We start from the raw sequence: 13781 nt of genomic DNA, 5'->3' as shown, positions 1-13781 counted from the left end.
TTGGGGGGGGGAGTGGGGGCTGGCTTGCTGGCAGCCTCTGGTGTGTGTGGGGGGTTGGCCAGCTTGGCAGCGGCGGCCTCTGTTATTGGGCGGGGGGGTTGGCTGGCTTGGCGGCGGCAGCAGCGTCTGTTGTTGGTTGGGGGGTTGGCCGGCTTGGCAGCGGCGGCTTCTGTTGGGTGGGGGGCGGGATGCGTGGCTGGCTTGGCCACAGCCTTTGTTGTTGGGTGGGGGGTGTTGGCTGGTTTGGTGGCAGCCCATGTTTTTGGGTGTGTGTGTGGGTGTGGCTGGCTTTTTGGCGGCAGCTTCTGTTATTGGGTGGGGCGTGGGGGGGGGCTTGGCCTGGCGGTGGCCTCTGTTATTGGTTGGGGGGGTGGGATGCGTGGCTGGTTTGGCGGTGGCCTCTGTTATTGGGTGGGGATGGGGGGGTCGCTGGCTTGGTGGCGTCACCCTCCATTTTTTGGGGGGGTTGGGGGGTGGCTGGCTGCAGCAGCTTCTGTTGCTGGGGGGTATGGGGGGATTCGCTGGTGCGGCGGCGGCCTCTGTTTTTTTGGGGGCTTTGGGGGCGCCTGGCTTGGGGGCGGCAGCTTCTCTTGCTGGGGTGGGGGGGTTGACTGGCTTGGCGGGCAGCGGCTTATGTGGTTGGTTGGGGAGGGTGGCTGGCTTTTTGGCGGCGGTCTCTGTTGGTGTTGGGTGGGTGGGGGGGTGGCTGGCTTGGTGGTGGCAGTGTCTGTTGTTGGTTGGGGGGTTGGCTGGCATGGCAGTGGCAGCCTCTGTTGGGTGGGGGGTGGGATGTGTGGCTGCCTCGGCAGCAGCCTCTGTTGTGTGTGTGGGGTAGGGGTGGAGGCTGGTTTGGCGGCAGCCCATGTTTTTGGGTGTGGGGGTGTGGCTGGCTTTTTGGCGGTGGCCTCTGTTATTGGGTGGGGGTAGGCTTGGTGGCAGTGCCCTCTGGTTTTTGGGGGGGTTAGGGGGTGGCCGGCTTGGTGGCGGCAGCTTCTGTTGCGGGGCTGGGGGGTGGCTGGCTTGGCAGCGGCGGCCTCTGTTGTGACTGGGGTGGGTGGGATGCGTGGCTGGCTTGTCAGCCGCCTCTGTGTTTTGGGGGGGGTGGGGGGTGGCCAGCTTGGCGAAGGCAGCTTCTGTTGCTGGGGTGGGATGCGTCGCTGGCTTGGCGGCAGCTTCTGTTGCTGGGGGGCATGGGGTGGTTGCTTGTCTTGGCGGCGGCCTATGTGGCTAGGTGGGGGGGCTGTGGCTGGCTTGGTGGCGGCCTCTGTAGTTTGGGGGGGTTGAGGGGTGGCTGGCGCGGCGGCGGCAGCTTCTGTTGCTGGGGGGCATGAGGGGATTTGCTGGCTTGGCGGCAGCGTCCTCTGTGGTTGGGGGGGTGGCTGGCTTTTTGGCGTCGGCCTCTGTTGGCGTTGGGTGGGTGGGTGGGTGGCTGGTTTTGCAGCGACGGCCTCTGTTATGGGGTGGTGGGCAGGCTGCCTTGGCGGCTGCAGTGTCTTGGTGGTTGGGGGTTTGGCTGGCTTGGCAGCGGCAGCCTCTGTTGGGCGGGGGGTGGGATGCGTGGCTGCCTTGGCAGCGGCCTCTGTTGTTGGGTGGGGGGTAGGAGTGTTGGCTGGTTTGGTGGCAGCCCATGTGTTTGGGTGTGTGTGGGGTGGCTGGCTTTTTGGCGGCAGCCTCTGTTACTGGGTGGGCTGTGGGGGGGGGCTGGCTTGGCTTGGTGGCTGTGGCCTTTGTGGTTGGGGGGGGGGGCTGGTTTGGCGGCGGTGGCCTGTGTTGGGAGGGGGGGGGACTGGCTTGGTGGCAGCGGCCTCTGTTGTGACTGGGGTGGGTGGGATGCGTGGCTGGTTTGGCGGCGGCCTCTGTGGTTTGGGGGGGTTGGGGGGTGGCTGGCGCGGCGGCGGCAGCTTCTGTTGCTGGGGGGCATGAGGGGATTTGCTGGCTTGGCGGCAGCGTCCTCTGTGGTTGGGGGGGTGGCTGGCTTTTTGGCGGCGGCCTCTGTTGGCGTTGGGTGGGTGGGGGGGTGGCTGGCTTTGCAGCGACGGCCTCTGTTATGGGGTGGTGGGCAGGCTGCCTTGGCGGCGGCAGCGTCTGTTGTTGGTTGGGGGTTTGGCTGGCTTGGCAGCAGCGGCCTCTGTTGGGTGGGGGGTGGGATGCGTGGCTGCCTTGGCAGCGGCCTCTGTTGTTGGGTACGGGGTAGGGGTGTTGGCTGGTTTGGTGGCAGCCCATGTTTTTGGGTGTGTGTGGGGTGGCTGGCTTTTTGGCGGTTGCCTCTGTTACTGGGTGGGCCGTGGGGGGGTGCTGGCTTGGCTTGGTGGCGGTGGCCTCTGTTGTGACTGGGGTGGGTGGGTGGGATGCGTGGCTGGTTTGGCGGCGGCCATTGTTATTGGGTGGGAGTTTGGGGGGCAGGCTTGGTGGCAGCGCCCTCTGTTTTTTGGGGGGGTTAGTGGGTGGCCGGCTTGGCGGCGGCAGCTTCTGTTGCTGGGGGGTGTGGGGCAATTTGCTGGCTTGGTGGCAGCGGCCTCTGTTTTTTGGGGGGGGTTAGGGGATGGCCGGCTTGGTGGCGGCAGCTTCTGTTGCGGGGCTGGGGGGTGGCTGGCTTGGCAGCAGCGGCCTCTGTTGTGACTGGGGTGGGTGGGATGCGTGGCTGGCTTGTCAGTGGCCTCTGTTTTTTGGGGGGGGTGGGGGGTGGCCAGCTTGGCGACAGCAGCTTCTGTTGCTGGGGGGCATGGGGTGGTTGCTTGTCTTGGCGGCGGCCTGTGTGGCTGGGTGGGGGGGCTGTGTCTGGCTTGGTGGCGGCGGCCTCTGCTGTGACTGGGGTGGGTGGGATGCGTGGCTGGTTTGGTGGCGGCCTCTGTTATTGGGTGGGGGTTGGGGGGGTGGCTGGCGTGGTGGCAGCGCCCTCTGTGGTTTGGGGGGGTTGAGGGGTGGCTGGTGCAGCAGCGGCAGCTTCTGTTGCTGGGGTGGTGTGGGGGTTGGCTGGCTTGGCGGCAGCGGCCTATGTGGTTGGTTGGGGGGGGTGGTTGGTTGGGGGGGTGGCTGGCTTTTTGGCGGCGGCCTCTGTTACTGGGTGGGCCGTGGGGGGGGCTGGCTTGGCTTGGTGGCGGCCCCTGTTATTGGGTGGGGGTGTGGGGGAGTGGGGGGGTGTCTGTCTTGGCGGCGGCGGCCTATGTGGTTGGGTGGGGGGGCTGTGGCTGACTTGGTGGCGGCGGCCTCTGTGTTTTGGGGGGCTTGGGGGCTGCCTGGCTTGGCAGCGTCCGCTTCTGTTGCTGGGGTGGGGGGGTTGGCTGGCTTGGCGGCAGCTTCTGTTGCTGGGGGGCATGAGGGGATTTGCTGGCTTGGCGGCAGCGTCCTCTGTGGTTGGGGGGGGGTGGCTGGCTTTTTGGCGGCAGCCTCTGTTGGTGTTGGGTGGGTGGGGGGGTGGCTGGCTTTGCAGCGACGGCCTCTGTTATGGGGTGGTGGGCTGGCTGCCTTGGCGGCGGCAGCGTCTGTTGTTGGTTGGGGGTTTGGCTGGCTTGGCAGCCGCGGCCTCTGTTGGGCGGGGGGTGGGATGCGTGGCTGCCTTGGCAGCGGCCTCTGTTGTTGGGTACGGGGTAGGGGTGTTGGCTGGTTTGGTGGCAGCCCATGTTTTTGGGTGTGTGTGGGGTGGCTGGCTTTTTGGCGGCGGCCTCTGTTACTGGGTGGGCCGTGGGGGGGGTGCTGGCTTGGCTTGGTGGCTGTGCCCTCTGTGGTTGGGGGGGGGGGGGCTGGCTTGGCGGTGGTGGCCTGTGTTGGGTGTGGGGGGACTGGCTTGGTGGCGGCGGCCTCTGTGACTGGGGTGGGTGGGATGCGTGGCTGGTTTGGCGGCGGCCTCTGTTATTGGGTGGGGGTTGGGGGGGTGGCTGGCGTGGTGGTGGCGCCCTCTGGTTTTTGGGGGGGTTAGTGGATGGCCGGCTTGGCGGCAGCAGCTTCTGTTGCTGGGGGGTGTGGGGCAATTTGCTGGCTTGGTGGCAGCGGCCTCTGTTTTTTGGGGGGGGTTAGGGGATGGCCGGCTTGGTGGCGGCAGCTTCTGTTGCTGGGGTGGGATGCGTCACTGGCTTGGCGGCAGCTTCTGTTGCTGGGGGGTATGGGGTGGTTGCTTGTCTTGGCGGCGGCCTATGTGGCTGGGTGGGGGGGCTGTGGCTGGCGCGGCGGCGGCCTCTGTTGTGACTGGGGTGGGTGGGATGCGTGGCTGGTTTGGTGTCAGCATCTGTTATTGGGTGGGGGTTGGGGGGGTGGCTGGGGTGGTGGCGGTGCCCTCTGTGGTTTGGGGGGGTTGAGGGGTGGCTGGTGTGGCAGTGGCAGCTTCTGTTGCTGGGGTGGGGGGGGGTTGGCTGGCTTGGCGGCAGCAGCCTCTGTGGTTGGTTGGGGGGGTGGCTGGCTTTTTGGCGGCGGCCTCTGTTGGTTGTGGGTGGGTAGGGGGGTGGCTGGCTTTTTGGCAGTGGCCTCTGTTACTGGGTGGGCCGTGGGGTGGGGGCTGGCTTGGCTTGGCGGCGGCCCCTGTTATTGGGTGGTGGAGTGGGGGGGGTGGCTGGCTTGGCGGTGGTGGCCTCTGTTATTGGGTGGGAGGGGTGGGATGCGTGGCTGGTTTGGCGGCAGCCTCTGTTATTGGGTGGGGGATAGGGGGGGTGGCTGTCTTGGCGGCGGCGGCCTATGTGGTTGGGGGTGGTGGCTGGCTTTTTGGCGGCGGCCTCTGTTGGCGTTGGGTGGGTGGGGGGGTGGCTGGCTTGGCAGCAGCGGCCTCTGTTATGGGGTGGTGGGCTGGCTGCCTTGGCGGCAGCAGCATTTTTTGTTGGTTGGGGGTTTGGCTGGCTTGGCAGCAGCGGCCTCTGTTGGGCGGGGAGTGGGATGCGTGGCTGCCTTGGCAGCGGCCTCTGTTGGGTGGGGGATAGGGGTGGTGGCTGATTTGGCGGCAGCCCATGTTTTTGGGTGTGTGGGGGGTGGCTGGCTTTTTGGCAGCGGCCTCTGTTACTGGGTGGGCCATGGGGGGGGGCTGGCTTGGCTTGGCGGCGGTGGCCTCTGTGGTTGGGGGGGGGGCTGGCTTGGCGGCGGTGGCCTGTGTTGGGAGGGGGGGGGACTGGCTTGGTGGCGGCGGCCTCTGTTGTGACTGGGGTGGGTGGGATGCGTGGCTGGTTTGGCGGCGGCCTCTGTTATTGAGTGGGGGTTGGGGGTGGCTGGCTTGGTGGTGGCGCCTTCTGTGGTTTGGGGGGGGGTTGGGGGGTGGCCGGCCTGGCGGCGGCAGCTTCTGTTGCTGGGGTGGGGGTTTGGCTGGCTTGGCGGCAGCTTCTGTTGCTGGGGGGGGGGTGGGGGGGGTTGCTTGTCTTGCCAGCGGCCTATGTGTTTGGGTGGGTGGGGGGGCTGGCTTGGCGGCGGCCTCAGTTTGGGGGGCGTGTCTTGGTGGCGGTGGCCTCAGTTGGATCCAACTGAAAGGTCCTTTTGGAGCCCCTCCAGAGCCTCCCCATATACCTCTCTGTGTGCCCGAATTCCCCTTTGATACCCCCAGATCCACCTTAGATGCTAGCAGGCCCCTTAAGAGCGGGGGCAGCACTGACCAGGTAGGGGATTCTCACCCCTGTGTGTGGGGGGAGGCTTCGCTGGGCTCTCCTCAGAGGTTACTTCCATTCAAATTAAAGAGACCAAAACCCAAAGAAACCTCAGGACAAAGAATAAAGGCAAAAGAAACAAAGGATCCCCCCCCCCAACACACACTGAGGAGGGTTCCCCCTCTTTAATTCCTTGAGACCCATTTCGTAGTTCTGTTTTCAAACTGCTTTGCTCTGCTTGCAATCGGCTTCTACCTGCTAGCAGCCTTTGTGTGTAACGGAAGAGACGCAGCGGGGGTGAGTTCAGAGCCTTGTTACCTGGCACTTAGTGCCAGTCCTGACTACCTATATGAACAGGAGAGATTGGCAGTCTTAGGGCGAGTCGGCTCGGCTCTCTGTGAAGCCGGAGGATTTCCTTCCCCCGAACAGACAGCGGCTCCGCCCAGCCGGGCTGCCTCTCACCAGGCGCGCCGGGGCTCGGCTCCCCCGGGCGCCAGCCGGCTCCGCCGAGGTCTGCTCTCAGCTCGTCTTCCTTTAGCTTCCGTGGGTTCCCTTCGTCCGGCTGAGCTCCGCACCAGGTTAGTGCCAGCCTCTGTCGCTGTCCGCGGTTCCCGTGTAGGTGCTCTGAAGGTTCGATACGCCTGAATGTTCTAGGAGGGGATTAAAAGCCCTAAGACTTCACATAAGTCGCTGGTAAGAAAAGGAGGAAAACTATCTGCAGAAACCAGGAAAACGTGCAGCAGACTTCTGGGAAATAGTCCAACCTCCTCTTTCACAGAAGTAAGGTGAGTTTGTGAAACCGCTCGGCTCCAAGACCTTTAGGAGAGATCCCACAGCCGTCCAGGGCTGTAGCGAGCCCTATAGAACTCCGGCAGTTACCCGAGCCGTGGCGTTCGTCTTTTCCCCCAGATCGGTTTCCGAGGACCGCGGCGGGACCCCTCTCCGTCGGGCCGCGGGGCCCGCCGAGGCGCAGGACCTCTCCGGGCGCCCCCTTAGAGGCTTCTCAGGCAGAGCTCTTTTAACTCAGTCAGATCACCCCAGGAAGAGACAAGAGCCTTCAGGCAGGAAAAGGACTGCTGGCAAGGGAAAGGGGTAACGTGTAAGCCCTAAGGGGGCGTCCCACAAGGGAGAAAGGCAAATCGCTGCCACAGGTAAGAGCCCTCGGGGTGGAACCAGGGGGTTCCACTAAGCATTCCAATGGGGGAGACTGCAAAGGTTTTCATATAGCAATTGACCCTATTCTTTACTATCCATGTAAACAGGAAAGTTTCAGTTTTAGGGTGAGTCGGCATAGCGCTTTCAGCGAAGGAAAAGATTTTTCCTCGCCTCAGCCGGCGGCGACTCAAACTCCCCGCGGCAGCTCACCCGCGGGGCCCCCCGAGACGAGGAGAGGCGAACCGAGGCGAACGGAACCGGCGCGGGGCTCCCCGAGGCGAGGCGGAAGGAACCGGCACGTTGGGGGCTTGGCGGGGCTCAGCTCCTCGCTCAGATTCTTCCCGGTTTCCTCGGGCTCCCTTCCAGGTAAGCGCCAGCCTCTGCCGCTCTCGGGGGTTCTTACGTAGCAGCTCGTTTGAAACGCTTGCACGTTCTCGGAGGGGATTAAAATCCCTAAGAGGCCAGCTAACCCTGACACCCCTCTCTTGCAACTTCATAGCTCTGCTGTTTAACTAGGCGCAGCAGTCTGGTATTAATTTGTCTGAAAAGAGGCTTTGAAATGCGCTGCATGGGGTTCTGAAAGACGTAAACTTACAGTGCGTATCTCTAGTACACAACAGCTCACGGATTTTCCTTTGCGTTGTAGGGTTTTTGAACACTCACCGGTTTCGGCGTCGGGTTGGTTTTTCTCGGAACGGAAAACCTGCCGAGCGGAGGCCGGCGGGGCGCTTCCCACGCGCGGCGGCAAGAGACGCCCCCCCGACCGCTCAGCGTAAGTCCGCCGCTTTCAATCGATTCCCCTTTGGTAGGTACGTTGCCAAAATTGGCTTTGCTCTACGCGCAAATCGCTTTTCCGTTCCGGCATCACTTGCATCTCAGAGAGGAGATCCGGTGGGGGGGGGGGTAACTTCAGAGCCTCTTTACCGTCGCAATGAATACCATTCCTGAATATCTCTATAGAGAGGAGAGGATTGTAGTTGGATTTATAGTCTCGGGGCGAGTCGCCTCGGCGCTCTCAGGCAAACGAGAGGGTGTTCTTCCCCTAAAAGGGCGGCTCGGCGGGGCGCGGCTCGGCGGCGCGGCTCGGCTCGGCGGCGCGGCTCGGCTCGGCGGCGCGGCTCGGCTCGGCGGCGCGGCTCGGCTCGGCGGCGCGGCTCGGCTCGGCGGCGCGGCTCGGCTCGGCGGCGCGGCTCGGCTCGGCGGCGCGGCTCGGCTCGGCGGCGCGGCTCGGCTCGGCGGCGCGGCGCGGCTCGGCGGCGCGGCTCGGCGGCTCGGCTCGGCGGCTCGGCTCGGCGGCGCGGCTCGGCTCGGCGGCTCGGCGCGGCGGCTCGGCGCGGCTCGGCGGCTCGGCGCGGCTCGGCGGCTCGGCGCGGCGGCTCGGCTCGGCGCGGCGGCGCGGCTCGGCTCGGCGCGGCTCGGCTCGGCGGCTCGGCTCGGCGCGGCTCGGCTCGGCGGCTCGGCGCGGCTCGGCTCGGCGGCTCGGCTCGGCGCGGCTCGGCGGCTCGGCTCGGCTCGGCTCGGCGCGGCTCGGCTCGGCGCGGCTCGGCTCGGCGGCTCGGCTCGGCGCGGCTCGGCTCGGCGGCTCGGCTCGGCGCGGCTCGGCTCGGCGCGGCTCGGCTCGGCGCGGCTCGGCTCGGCGGCTCGGCTCGGCGCGGCTCGGCTCGGCGGCTCGGCTCGGCGGCGCGGCTCGGCTCGGCGGCGCGGCTCGGCTCGGCGGCTCGGCTCGGCGCGGCTCGGCGGCGCGGCTCGGCTCGGCGGCTCGGCTCGGCGCGGCTCGGCGGCGCGGCTCGGCGGCTCGGCTCGGCGGCGCGGCTCGGCTCGGCGGCTCGGCTCGGCGCGGCTCGGCTCGGCGGCTCGGCTCGGCGCGGCTCGGCTCGGCGGCTCGGCTCGGCGCGGCTCGGCTCGGCGGCTCGGCTCGGCGGCTGCGAAGTATCTACTTAGCAATCGATCCCATTCTTTCCTGTCGATGTAAACAGTTGTTTTATTTTTTCAGTCGGTTTTCAGTCGTAGGGTATGTGTTGCGCAATCGGCGGGCGAGGGGGGAAAACGGTTCCTATCGGCATGTAAACTAAGGAGCCAAAAAATCCCAGATGATGTAAAAAAGCCCAAAGCAAAGCGACGACCCTCGCGGCACAAAGGAAGACCCCCCGTTCCTGAGCAATCGTTACACATTTCATAGATGTTTTCAAGCCGTGCGTTACCGTATTTGGAATTCGTTTTTACATTACGGAAGCCTTGGTATTTAACAGGACAGATCCAACGGGGGCAATTGCAAAGCTTCTTATGTAGCAATTGGTAATACTCTTGACTATCCACAGAAAAAGCAGGTATTTTTAGCAGGATTTTCTGTTGACGAAACGACGCGGGGCTCTCTGAAACGAAAAGACGAAACGTTGCAATGCTGGCCTGAAATGAAATGGTGTGGGGCTCTCTGAAATCAGACCAGGTGAAATGGTGCAATGCTGGCCTGAAATGAAGTGGTGTGGGGCTCTCTGAAATGAGACCAGGTGAAATGGAGCAATGCTGGCCTGAAATGAACTGGTTGTGGGGGCTCTCTGGACTGACAAGAGGTGAAATGTTGCAATGCTGGCCTGAAATGAAGTGGTGTGAGGGCCCTCTGAAATGACAAGAGGTGAAATGGTGCAATGCTGGCCTGAAATGAAACGATGTGGGGGCTCTCTGAAATGAGACCAGGTGAAATGGTGCAATGCTGGCCTGAAATGAACTGGTGTGGGGCTCTCTGAAATGAGACCAGGTGAAATGGTGCAATGCTGGCCTGAAATGAAACAGTATGGGGGCTCTCTGAAATGAGACCAGGTGAAATGGTGCAATGCTGGCCTGAAATGAAATGGACTGGGGGCTCTCTGAAATGAAATGATCAAATGGTGCAATGCTGGCCAGAATTGAAATGGTGTGGGGGCTCTCTGAAATGAGACCAGGTGAAATGGTGCAATGCTGGCCTGAAATGAAACGGTGTAGGGGCTCTCTGAAATGAGACCAGGTGAAAGGGTGCAATGCTGGCCAGAAATGAAATGGACTGGGGGCTCTCTGAAATGAAATGATCAAATGGTGCAATGCTGGCCTGAAATGAAACGGTATGGGGGCTCTCTGAAATGAGACCAGGTAAATTGGTGCAATGCTGGCCAGAAATGAAACGGAGTGGGGCTCTCTGAAATGAAATGATCAAATGGTGCAATGCTGGCCTGAAATGAAACAGTATGGGGGCTCTCTAAAATGAAATGATGAAATGGTGCAATGCTGGCCTGAAATGAAACGGTATGGGGCCTCTCTGAAATGAAATGATCAAATGGTGCAATGCTGGCCTGAAATGAAATGATCAAATGGTGCAATGCTGGCCAGAATTGAAATGGAGTGTGGGCTCTCTGAAATGAAATGATCAAATGGTGCAATGCTGGCCAGAAACGAAATGGAGTGGGGGTTCTCTGAAATGAAATGATCAAATGGTGCAATGCTGGCCTGAAATGAAATGGACTGGGGGCTCTCTGAAATGAAATGATCAAATGGTGCAATGCTGGCCAGAATTTAAACAGTATGGGGGCTCTCTGAAATGAAATGATCAAATGGTGCAATGCTGGCCAGAAATGAAATGGACTGGGGGCTCTCTGAAATGAAATGATCAAATGGTGCAATGCTGGCCTGAAATGAAATGGACTGGGGGCTCTCTGAAATGAAATGATGAAATGGTGCAATGCTGGCCAGAAATGTAATGGACTGGGGGCTCTGTGAAATGAAATGATCAAATGGTGCAATGCTGGCCTGAAATGAAATGGACTGGGGGCTCTGTGAAATGAAATGATCAAATGGTGCAATGCTGGCCAGAATTGAAATGGACTGGGGGCTCTCTGAAATGAAATGATCAAATGGTGCAATGCTGGCCTGAAATGAAATGGACTGGGGGCTCTCTGAAATGAAATGATCAAATGGTGCAATGCTGGCCTGCAATGAAACGGTATGGGGGCTCTCTGAAATGAAATGATCAAATGGTGCAATGCTGGCCAGAAATGTAATGGACTGGGGGCTCTGTGAAATGAAATGATCAAATGGTGCAATGCTGGCCAGAAATGAAACGGTATGGGGACTCTCTGAAATGAAATGATGAATTGGTGCAATGCTGGCCAGAAATGAAATGGACTGGGGGCTCTGTGAAATGAAATGATCAAATGGTGCAATGCTGGCCAGAAATGTAATGGACTGGGGGCTCTCTGAAATGAAATGATCAAATGGTGCAATGCTGGCCTGAAATGAAACGGTATGGGGGCTCTATGAAATGAAATGATCAAATGGTGCAATGCTGGCCTGAAATGAAACGGTATGGGGGCTCTCTGAAATGAAATGACCAAATGGTGCAATGCTGGCCAGAAATGAAATGGACTGGGGGCTCTGTGAAATGAAATGATCAAATGGTGCAATGCTGGCCTGAAATGAAATGGACTGGGGGCTCTCTGAAATGAAATGATCAAATGGTGCAATGCTGGCCTGAAATGAAACGGTATGGGGGCTCTCTGAAATGAAATGATCAAATGGTGCAATGCTGGCCAGAAATGAAATGGACTGGGGGCTCTGTGAAATGAAATGATCAAATGGTGCAATGCTGGCCTGAAATGAAATGGACTGGGGGCTCTATGAAATGAAATGATCAAATGGTGCAATGCTGGCCTGAAATGAAACGGTATGGGGGCTCTATGAAATGAAATGATCAAATGGTGCAATGCTGGCCAGAAATGTAATGGACTGGGGGCTCTGTGAAATGAAATGATGAAATGGTGCAATGCTGGCCAGAAATGAAACTATATGGGGGCTCTCTGAAATGAAATGATCAAATGGTGCAATGCTGGCCAGAAATGAAATGGACTGGGGGCTCTGTGAAATGAAATGATCAAATGGTGCAATGCTGGCCAGAATTGAAATGGACTGGGGGCTCTGTGAAATGAAATGATCAAATGGTGCAATGCTGGCCTGAAATGAAATGGACTGGGGGCTCTGTGAAATGAAATGATCAAATGGTGCAATGCTGGCCTGAAATGAAACGGTATGGGGGCTCTCTGAAATGAAATGATCAAATGGTGCAATGCTGGCCAGAATTGAAATGGACTGGGGGCTCTCTGAAATGAAATGACCAAATGGTGCAATGCTGGCCTGCAATGAAACGGTATGGGGGCTCTCTGAAATGAAATGATGAAATGGTGCAATGCTGGCCAGAAATGAAACAGTATGGGAGCTCTGTGAAATGAAATGATCAAATGGTGCAATGCTGGCCTGAAATGAAATGGACTGGGGGCTCTCTGAAATGAAATGATCAAATGGTGCAATGCTGGCCTGAAATGAAACGGTATGGGGGCTCTCTGAAATGAAATGATCAAATGGTGCAATGCTGGCCTGAAATGAAACGGTATGGGGGCTCTCTGAAATGAAATGATCAAATGGTGCAATGCTGGCCTGCAATGAAACGGTATGGGGGCTCTCTGAAATGAAATGATGAAATGGTGCAATGCTGGCCAGAAATGAAACAGTATGGGAGCTCTCTGAAATGAAATGATCAAATGGTGCAATGCTGGCCTGAAATGTAATGGACTGGGGGCTCTGTGAAATGAAATGATCAAATGGTGCAATGCTGGCCAGAATTGAAATGGACTGGGGGCTCTCTGAAATGAAATGATCAAATGGTGCAATGCTGGCCAGAAATGTAATGGACTGGGGGCTCTCTGAAATGAAATGATCAAATGGTGCAATGCTGGCCAGAATTGAAATGGACTGGGGGCTCTCTGAAATGAAATGATCAAATGGTGCAATGCTGGCCAGAATTGAAATGGACTGGGGGCTCTCTGAAATGAAATGATCAAATGGTGCAATGCTGGCCTGAAATGAAACGGTATGGGGGCTCTCTGAAATGAAATGATCAAATGGTGCAATGCTGGCCTGCAATGAAACGGTATGGGGGCTCTCTGAAATGAAATGATCAAATGGTGCAATGCTGGCCTGCAATGAAACGGTATGGGGGCTCTCTGAAATGAAATGATGAAATGGTGCAATGCTGGCCTGAAATGAAACGGTATGGGGGCTCTCTGAAATGAAATGATGAAATGGTGCAATGCTGGCCAGAAATGAAATGGACTGGGGGCTCTGTGAAATGAAATGATCAAATGGTGCAATGCTGGCCTGAAATGAAATGATCAAATGGTGCAATGCTGGCCAGAATTGAAATGGAGTGTGGGCTCTCTGAAATGAAATGATCAAATGGTGCAATGCTGGCCTGAAATGAAACGGTATGGGGGCTCTCTGAAATGAAATGATCAAATGGTGCAGTGCTGGCCAGAAATGAAACGGTATGGGGGCTCTCTGAAATGAAATGATGAAATGGTGCAATGCTGGCCAGAAATGTAATGGACTGGGGGCTCTGTGAAATGAAATGATCAAATGGTGCAATGCTGGCCTGAAATGAAATGGACTGGGGGCTCTCTGAAATGAAATGATGAAATGGTGCAATGCTGGCCAGAAATGAAATGGACTGGGGGCTCTCTGAAATGAAATGATCAAATGGTGCAATGCTGGCCTGAAATGAAACGGTATGGGGGCTCTCTGAAATGAAATGATGAAATGGTGCAATGCTGGCCAGAAATGAAATGGACTGGGGGCTCTCTGAAATGAAATGATCAAATGGTGCAATGCTGGCCTGAAATGAAACGGTATGGGGGCTCTCTGAAATGAAATGATCAAATGGTGCAATGCTGGCCTGAAATGAAACGGTATGGGGACTCTCTGAAATGAAATGATGAAATGGTGCAATGCTGGCCAGAAATGAAACGGTGTAGGGGCTCTCTGAAATGAGACCAGGTGAAATGGTGCAATGCTGGCCTGAAATGAAACGGTGTAGGGGCTCTCTGAAATGAAATGATCAAATGGTGCAATGCTGGCCAGAAATGAAACGGAGTGGGGCTCTCTGAAATGAAATGATCAAATGGTGCAATGCTGGCCTGAAATGAAACAGTATGGGGGCTCTCTGAAATGAAATGATCAAATGGTGCAATGCTGGCCTGAAATGAAACAGTATGG

At 58.6% G+C, this 13781-nt stretch overlaps 1 long non-coding RNA gene across 2 annotated transcripts; it reads left to right on the top strand.

Moving 5' to 3' along the window:
- Positions 1–5406: 5406 nt before the first annotated feature.
- On the top strand, positions 5407–7710 carry LOC137455811 (uncharacterized). Of its 2 annotated transcripts, XR_010990930.1 has the most exons (5): positions 5407–6133; positions 6210–6340; positions 6465–6706; positions 6818–7076; positions 7357–7710. It is a non-coding gene; the product is annotated as an uncharacterized lncRNA (long non-coding RNA). The 2 variants fall into 2 exon arrangements; XR_010990929.1 differs by having other exon boundaries at positions 5407–6340.
- The last annotated feature ends 6071 nt before the right edge of the window (positions 7711–13781 follow it).

The sequence above is a fragment of the Melanerpes formicivorus genome, unplaced genomic scaffold (assembly GCF_026170545.1).
Source record: "Melanerpes formicivorus ecotype bairdi unplaced genomic scaffold, bMelFor1.0.p_v2 SCAF_111, whole genome shotgun sequence".
NCBI lineage: Eukaryota > Metazoa > Chordata > Aves > Piciformes > Picidae > Melanerpes > Melanerpes formicivorus.
Note: the sequence above shows the minus strand (reverse complement) of the source record. Positions and strands in the feature narration are given on the sequence as shown.